Raw genomic sequence first — 8,043 nt, forward strand, 5'->3', positions numbered from 1 at the left:
GCATTTTTCTCATTGTGAACATTTACCTCTAAAATATAATGTTGCATCAACCTTTTAATATGCTAGGAAGCTTTGCATCAGGTTCTAAGAAAAGTTTGCGTTCCTCTGCAAATCAGTCACAGTCGTACTCAAGCACAGTTGAATAGCTGGGAAATTCTGCAGAAGATCAAGCAAGTGCTCAGGGCCCAATTCAGCTGCCACTACAGTCAACAAGAGAATTTCCCTAATGCATAAGCAGAGCTGGACTGAGCCATCAGAGCTGATTGCAACTAGCAAGAGAATCTGTAGAGATGCAAGGAAAAGAAGGAGCTGAAATGGAGGCAATGGAGCAGAGAAGCAGAAGAGGTCGGCATTGCAAGAGGCCTCAACAAGTATTAATACAGAATAAACAAAAGCAAACATATACCAAGGAAACTCCACTGTGAGAGCTGAGGTAACACAAATCAATGGTGACCAAGCTCAGATCAGTCACTGATGTCATCCAAATGCCTCAGAAGAATTAAAACAAGCTTGTTTGGCCCAAGTGCTTACCTGTCACACATACGTTACGTAGATAGTCTCTCTCTTTAGCTCACACACTTACTCACGTTACAACTAATGTACACGTGTGTGATGCAACGGATATTCCATCTATGCATCTGTATGCACGTATATATATAGATTGTTTGCATTCATACGTATTTATTGTACATCATGAGGGCAAGTCCACATTCAGCAAAGTGCTACCAACATCTCATATACAGGTATATCTCTCTGTACTGGTATACACAAAAATGGGTCTATTCTTCCCCATAAAGGCATACAGATTTATGCTGCTAACTCCCATTACCACCAAATAAGCAAACGGAAAGGCCTCTGACAACTTCCACCTCCCTGCCCTTTCACTTGTATGTATATGCGTCAGAAACGAATAGTGGGGAGGGGGAAAGGGGGAGGGATGGCAGGGGGGTATCAACATAATGATAGGGAGGGGGATAGAAAACAAAATTTTGAAAATCAAGATTTGATTTGCAACTGCTTAAAAAAAGCCTTCAAAAATTTCAAATGTCTGTGCAATACTGGAAGCTCTGTTTTTCTAAACAGATTTTTAAAGTCACCAGGATCACCATCATTAAAAGCGATACTGTATGAATAAATAACAATTAGGTTACTTTCTCCAACCTACATAGAACAGTATGAAGAATAAGCCAATGTTTAAGAACATTTCTGACTTCTCACAATTTCAAGCGAGAACTTCCATAAAGAAATCTTCCTTCTCCAATTATGAAAAAAAAAAAAAAAGTGGCCATAATTAAATTCAGAATTTCACAGCACAAGTGAAACTCCCTGGATTGAAGGTGTATTCATTCTGCAATCCCACAACAGCAATTTTGGGGCAAAATTAATATATGCAAAGACCCTCAGGAAAGAAAAGAATCCACTTTGAAGACAAGATCCTTTAAGAAAGGAGATCACTCCACAAACAGTGCCCCTTACAACCTAATTTGAAAACACAAGTACATTGATTGACAACATTTTCCAAGTCAGACCACAGGAGCTTTGGGTATTAGTTTGTAAAGATACAGCAATTCCTGTGCCTCCCCATCCCACCGAATGCAAACCTTCCCATTTCAATTTCTCCTGAAAAACATCACTCACTTCTCCCATCCCTCCTCCTCCCCCACTTGTTTTATTTAAAGGCTGTCTTTGGGAGCTTGGTATTTTCATGGCATTTTAAACAGGGCTCAATGCAACTCAATTTAAAAAAAACAGTAAAATTGACTTGATATCAGAGTTAGCCTTATAACAGAAGATTATGTAGTAGAGAGTTTCGGTTATTTATACAACAGGGAGGACATAGCAACCCCCTACTAAATAATCACATTTCTACAATACATTCCATCACCTCTCGACTACATTTCTCTTTACAAAACTATGACCTACATACAATATACACATTCGTATCGCACATACATCCCCCCCCAATGCATATCTTTTGTGTGTATATATAATACATACATGCACACAAGCAGTCTAATTCTATTTATAAGTCACAGTGGGAATTCCTTTGTGAGGAAAGGAGGGGAAAAATTCCTGAATAAGACACTGTAGATACCTAATGTTCTGACTTTTGAAATTCCAACTCACAGAGCTAACTGGAAATAAATACTTAAAAAAAAAGAAAAGGTCTTATAAACTTGATTCACAACTTCCAGCTACAGTAGTTGGATTTTTTTAAAACTTGATCTGTTTACCCTGTAACTAAATTTCTAATCATAGGTACAAACCACGGATAAATTATTGCAGAATGTAATACTCAAAATAAAATTTAAAAAGAGTTATAGGAACAGTAATATAAGGGTTAAAAAGAGTTCTATGCTTGTTGATACAGGATACCATTTTATTTTATTTATATATATATATCTATATATAGATATAGATATCTGCAAGGTAGCAAAGAATAGCTGTACACCTTGACACGGCAAAGATCCAGTGTAAAAAGGTGCTTCACTAGTTTGTTTTTCCAAAAAAGCTTGTATATAATTTTATAGCTATTAAAAACACATATGCAACATAATTCATTACACTCAATACAGCTTTAGTATAAAACTTATAATTTATGAGGTGATGTTAATAGCATAAATTAATATACCATTTCTCTTAAAATCTACAATAAGTATTCTGAAAGCTCATTGGGGAAGGGTATCTTTAAATAAAAAGTTTAAAGCTGAGCGTGATGAAAAAGATTCTGTATGTTGAACTTGAGATGAGAGCCCCGAGAAGAGAAAGAGTCCCTAAGCCAGACACCATGGACTATAAAACTGAACAAAGATTTCTCGTTCTTGCGCTCTCACTTAGGTGACGCTCTACCTTAAATTATTATTTACTTTTAAAACTATTTACTTTTTTTTGTTAACTGCCCTTATTTCCACAAGGAATCCCTGAGACATACCCAAAACTGTACAGTGAAGGTCATCACTGTTCAGAGAAACTGGTTCAATCCCTTCTGGTAGGATGTAGCTATTTTGCACGAGAATCAAACTGTCCATCACTTCAGAATGAATCTATTTGCACTGGAACCAACTACACTGTTTAAGATGCAGATTAGAGAGTCATTTCAGGGTAAATCAGTCCACTCCAGGGTAGAAGCCAACGCCATCGCAGTTAGCTACATCAGAGCAATCTGCACCAAAGTTAAAGTTTTCCAGAGGATATCTGGGAACGTCCAGAGTTCACCTCCATGGGCACCGGCTGACAATGACAGAAAGCAGGTAAAACATTAGCATTACTGGACCAAGTTCAAAATGCATATGCGGTTGATACACAAGTACTCTGGACGTCTCACTGTGTGTGTTCAGGGGACTAGCAAGGGGAAGGAGTAGGAAGATTTTTCTGTACCGAGTAAGTACAGTTTTAAGATCCAAAGGCCAAGTTTCATCCTGTTCACTTCCAAACCGAATTCTATGAGCCAGAGTAGGCTGAAAAGGTGCCAACACTTACTGCAAGGAGACAGAAAGCCTTTTCCAACTATTGCTGTCAATCTACGGCCAAGTCCACTTTCTCCTTTCATGCTTCCACAACCTTATTCCATAGTTGCCAGAGAAGAAGTATGTGAAAGCAGAATAAAACAAGGGAAAGCAAAGAATCCAACAACCATGAGAAGTAGCAGAACAGCAAAGGGAAAAGCTCCCAAAACAGTCACTATTGTTTTTCTTTAAAAAAAAGGCTGAAGACATGAACGGGAAAATTGTTCTAAGACACATCTTTTGTAACTCCTTCTCAACCAAATTTTTCTTTCCCAACAACAGTGTTTTTGGCTAGTTTTAAAGACAAAACCAAAACTTTACCTGATAGAGCTAAGGTCTTTCACGACCAGACCTCTCCTAAAGTCCAAGTTGAAGTTTAGTAAACAGAAATGTAGATTTTTCTACCAATCCTCCTTACTTTTACTTGGGCTTGTGCGTATTAAAAAGAATAATTTGATTTTTTTCCATGACTTTCTACTGATACACTTCTCAAAAGAAGAGGAACTTGTGAGAAGGTAAACTCTTGCTAAAAATTCCTGCACATTCACTGGTAGTGTGTGCACTTCCATGATCAATGTTGTACCCTCAGCCTGTAGCTCATGACATATTAGCGTGCTGTGAAACATCATCTTACTCACTGATCTGAGAAATACTTTGATCTATTGCACTGTTGTTCTAGCATCCAAAATGTATGTTATGAACTGCAGAAATGTCTCTTCCTTTTCATTTTACAGTCAGATTCGCTCAGGACCGTGGAAGACTTACTGGTTGGCATTACTTACATTGGAGAAGTATCTGAGAATGGGAGAATGAAAGAATGATGAAGAATGTAGATAGGAAGGAAATAAAGGGGGTACGAGAAGCACCCCACCACACCCCATCATTAAACACTACCCAAAAGACCAGAAAGACCTTGTGACCAGAAGATCAGTAAGACCTAAACATCTGGTCATCACATCGGCCCAAAACTATTCCTTCCGTTAGTATTTCCACCACCACTGGACCTCGGAACAGGCCTGCACAGCAGACTCCTTCAAATGTAACAGCAAAAACACAAAAGCAAAACTAAACATCCCACCAGGGAAGCTGCCCACAGACCCACACAAATGCCTCACTGCAGAAGATCACTGCAGGTAAGTTTCCTCTTGTTTGTCTGCTGAAAGCACCTCCTGCCACTGTCCCTGTGCCTTACAAGTCCTGAAAGATTCAACTGCAGGTAGCTGGCTTTTCTAAGAATTTTTCCTTCCTCCCTGCCCAAAGGCTCATACTGTTGGAGAATTCACCAGTGCATTCAGCTCGTTGCAGCCCAAACACAAGGAGAAATACCCCTGGAGCCCTGCCAATGCCTACAGGAAAACACAGCAGCCACGATGCTGCAGGGGCTCAGGGAGGAGCTGAAGTTCAGAAGCAGACTTAGTAACATGTGTCTGTTACCACCAGGGCCAGCTTCTCCAGGAAGACACCTGTCCACTGTTTACTGCACTCCTTTGTGAGACTCTTCTTTCCTGGCAAGCAGGTTCAATCCCAGACTGTATTTAGATGTGGCTACAAAAAAATGAAGCTTCAGACCGAATTTGGGTACTGGTTTACAGGTTCAATCCTAGGCCCTTTGCCTTGACCAGGTCCCTGAAGCCAGTGGCATCACACTGTGCCTAACAGCTCACAACAGAACTTCTGCATTTTTCAGTACATATCTCCCTCCCAAAAAAAAAAAACAAACCAAAGAAGACACTTCCCTTGGCTTCTCTTTGCTATTATGGGTGACTCTCCTTTTTTTCCTTGCATTTGTACTTCCAATACCATCTGATTTTTGCCTAGCAGGTGATAAGCTTCTTGAGGCCTTCCAATGCTTTCCAAACGAGAACTGCAAATCCTCATTTCATTAACCTGCTGAATAAAGTGGGAAATTTAGCTGTTGCCATCTTCTCCGCAGTGCCTGAGGCAGACCTGCAACTGTGCTATCTCTCAGCATTATCAGTCTAAAGCCTTTATGCCCAACATAGGGAGAAGCATCCTACTAATGAGAAGGGAACTAAGCAAGAACCTGCAGAAACTGGAAGGTAGGAGGAGACAAAACGACGCATCTTTTCCATCTTCTTGCATCACGCATACATCTTCTTGTATCATAGAAATTACAAGGCCAAAGAACAAATCAACTTTGAGGTATCTAAGTGCATACGGCTCCCCTCAAAGTTGGCGTAAAGTCTTCCTAAGTGAAAGGAAATGTCAAAGCATGTCTTACAGAATGCCTTACACACCAGGCCAGCATGAGGCTGTTCCTGCTGAGCCTGTGTACACTCTCAAAGTCGATCTTGTGTTAAGTACTTTTGTACAAAGACTAATTGAGGTGCTATTATTACAAAAAATGATGTTACTGGTATTTTGTTCTAGGTCTAATTTTTTGTCAATTTTTTAAAACTCAAATCTTATGTAAAGAAATTAACTTTTAGGTTTGACTAGCTTTATTCCATTTGCTAACACATAAAGGGCATGACAGGTATCGACCATCTCAAATCAATGGACTGAAATTGCTACACTGGCTCTTTGGTGAAAGGGTGATGAGAGTGCTAATTGCTATATGAGGAGATGATACTCAAAAACCTTTGCAAGAGAGCATGGATTCCATTCGGGAACCACATAAACAACAGCCTCGAGGACCACCTTAACCCAACCTGCAGTATTTCCCAGAGGAAGAGGTGTGAAACACCTCTGCTGCACATACCTCTCAGACTGGATTTCTCACATCCAACAGTAAGACACTGATTCACTGAAATCAACAGGTTGTGTGGGTGTAGAAGCCCACCCGGAATGATTCACCTTGTAAAGCTAACATCAAGACCCGTAACTGCTTGGTAGGCTTTAACCAAAATCAGTGTCAGTGAAAAAACAGGTGGTGAACCAGGGAAAAGGCAAGAGTGGTGGCCTATTTCAGAACTCTGTGTCAGACAGGACAGAGGGATTCCTATTTCAAATGTATACAAACTGAAATTTATTTTTAAAAGTGCAGCTTTATTGCAAACTTAGTTTGCTCATTGAAAAATGTTATGTAGTCACTTTTCAGGGAAGAGTCATCAAGGGATATACAAAAATTGAAGTCTAAGCAGGCGAAAAGAGTTGATATCCTAGGCTGCCTTAAAGGAATGCAGGTACATAACAGCCATTGATTTCAAACGGGAATTATGGACCTGCATAGCTTCGACGGCTTTTGAAATTCCCTGTCTACAGCAATGCTCAGATTAGGAGCTGGGTTCTGTTCCAAGTTAGACCAGTACAAACTCACAGTGACCTTAGACCAAAAAGCTCCTTCATAATTTATAACAACATGACCAAGCAGAACTTGGCTCTCAGTTCATCTCCTCCCTTCTCATCCCCCCCCCCCCCCCCCCCCCGCATTTGCTAAGAAAGAGAAATGTGATGTGGGGCAAGTATACCCAGCACTAGCTGCAGCTTCATTAAAAAGTTTGATGAGCACAAGAATGATTTCAAGACCAAAGTCCTGAAACCAATTTATAGAAATTAACATCTCTAACATGACATGAATACACAAGCAGATTAAAGAATTAACCATTTGGTATACTAGTTCTCCACTCTTTTCAGCCAGTCATCCAAACACATTGAAGAAGGTATACGGACACAACAAAAATCATTGTAAATCAAATTTGTCTCCTCAACAAAGTATGGGTAACTTAATACAAAAATAAATAAATGCCTTGTCAGATTTGCCTCATTTCACAATACCACTGGGCATTCCTCAATCAGCAGGACAACCACAAGCAGGATTCATAGGCTTCAATTCAACTTTCTACATGATTTAAAAACATTTTAAATGTTACAAACATATTTAAATCACCACTTAAAAATATTCGGTTTATATTATTAAGATCTATTTTACCAAGTATGAAATAAGGACTTCATAACAACAGAAGCATGAAAAATCATTTTTGTTTCCTCCACCCACATACACTTGCAATTTCAGAAAAGGACATATTCATCTTTTATTACTCCTTTATATTTAAGGAGGACAAATCTTCCAAGAAAAAAACAGATAGTATGACTGCTACGATAGTGAGGACACAATACCTATTCCATTTAAATTCTGTTCCTTAGTAAGATGGAAGGAGAGGTTTGGGTCAAAGATTTGGTGTGGGCCTGACTGCTAACAGAATGAATTTCTGTAGCAACTAAATTTTATTCAGTGATCCCTTGCTCAAACAACTTATTAGGCCTCCCTATTATATGTACTTGGTATCTCTTAATTTCCTGAATTAGAGTAGAATACATGCAGGTAGGATGTTTTACTGTAAGGTAGAATGAAATCCGTCTTCTAGAGTAAGAGACTGAAATGTGGGATTTTCTATTCTCTCTCATCTGCATCTCAGAACAAACCAAGAAGAGTAGAGACTTGTTATATGAAGTAGGAGCTACTTTTACAGTCAAAGTCAGATTACAGTAGGAAGTTTGAGCTTTATAAAGTCACAAGCAAATTCCTTTTTTTCCTAAAGAGATGCAAGTAAATACCTCAGAATTTCTGCTGCTG

The sequence above is a fragment of the Leptosomus discolor genome, chromosome 5 (assembly GCF_034619465.1).
Source record: "Leptosomus discolor isolate bLepDis1 chromosome 5, bLepDis1.hap2, whole genome shotgun sequence".
NCBI classification, from domain to species: domain Eukaryota; kingdom Metazoa; phylum Chordata; class Aves; order Leptosomiformes; family Leptosomidae; genus Leptosomus; species Leptosomus discolor.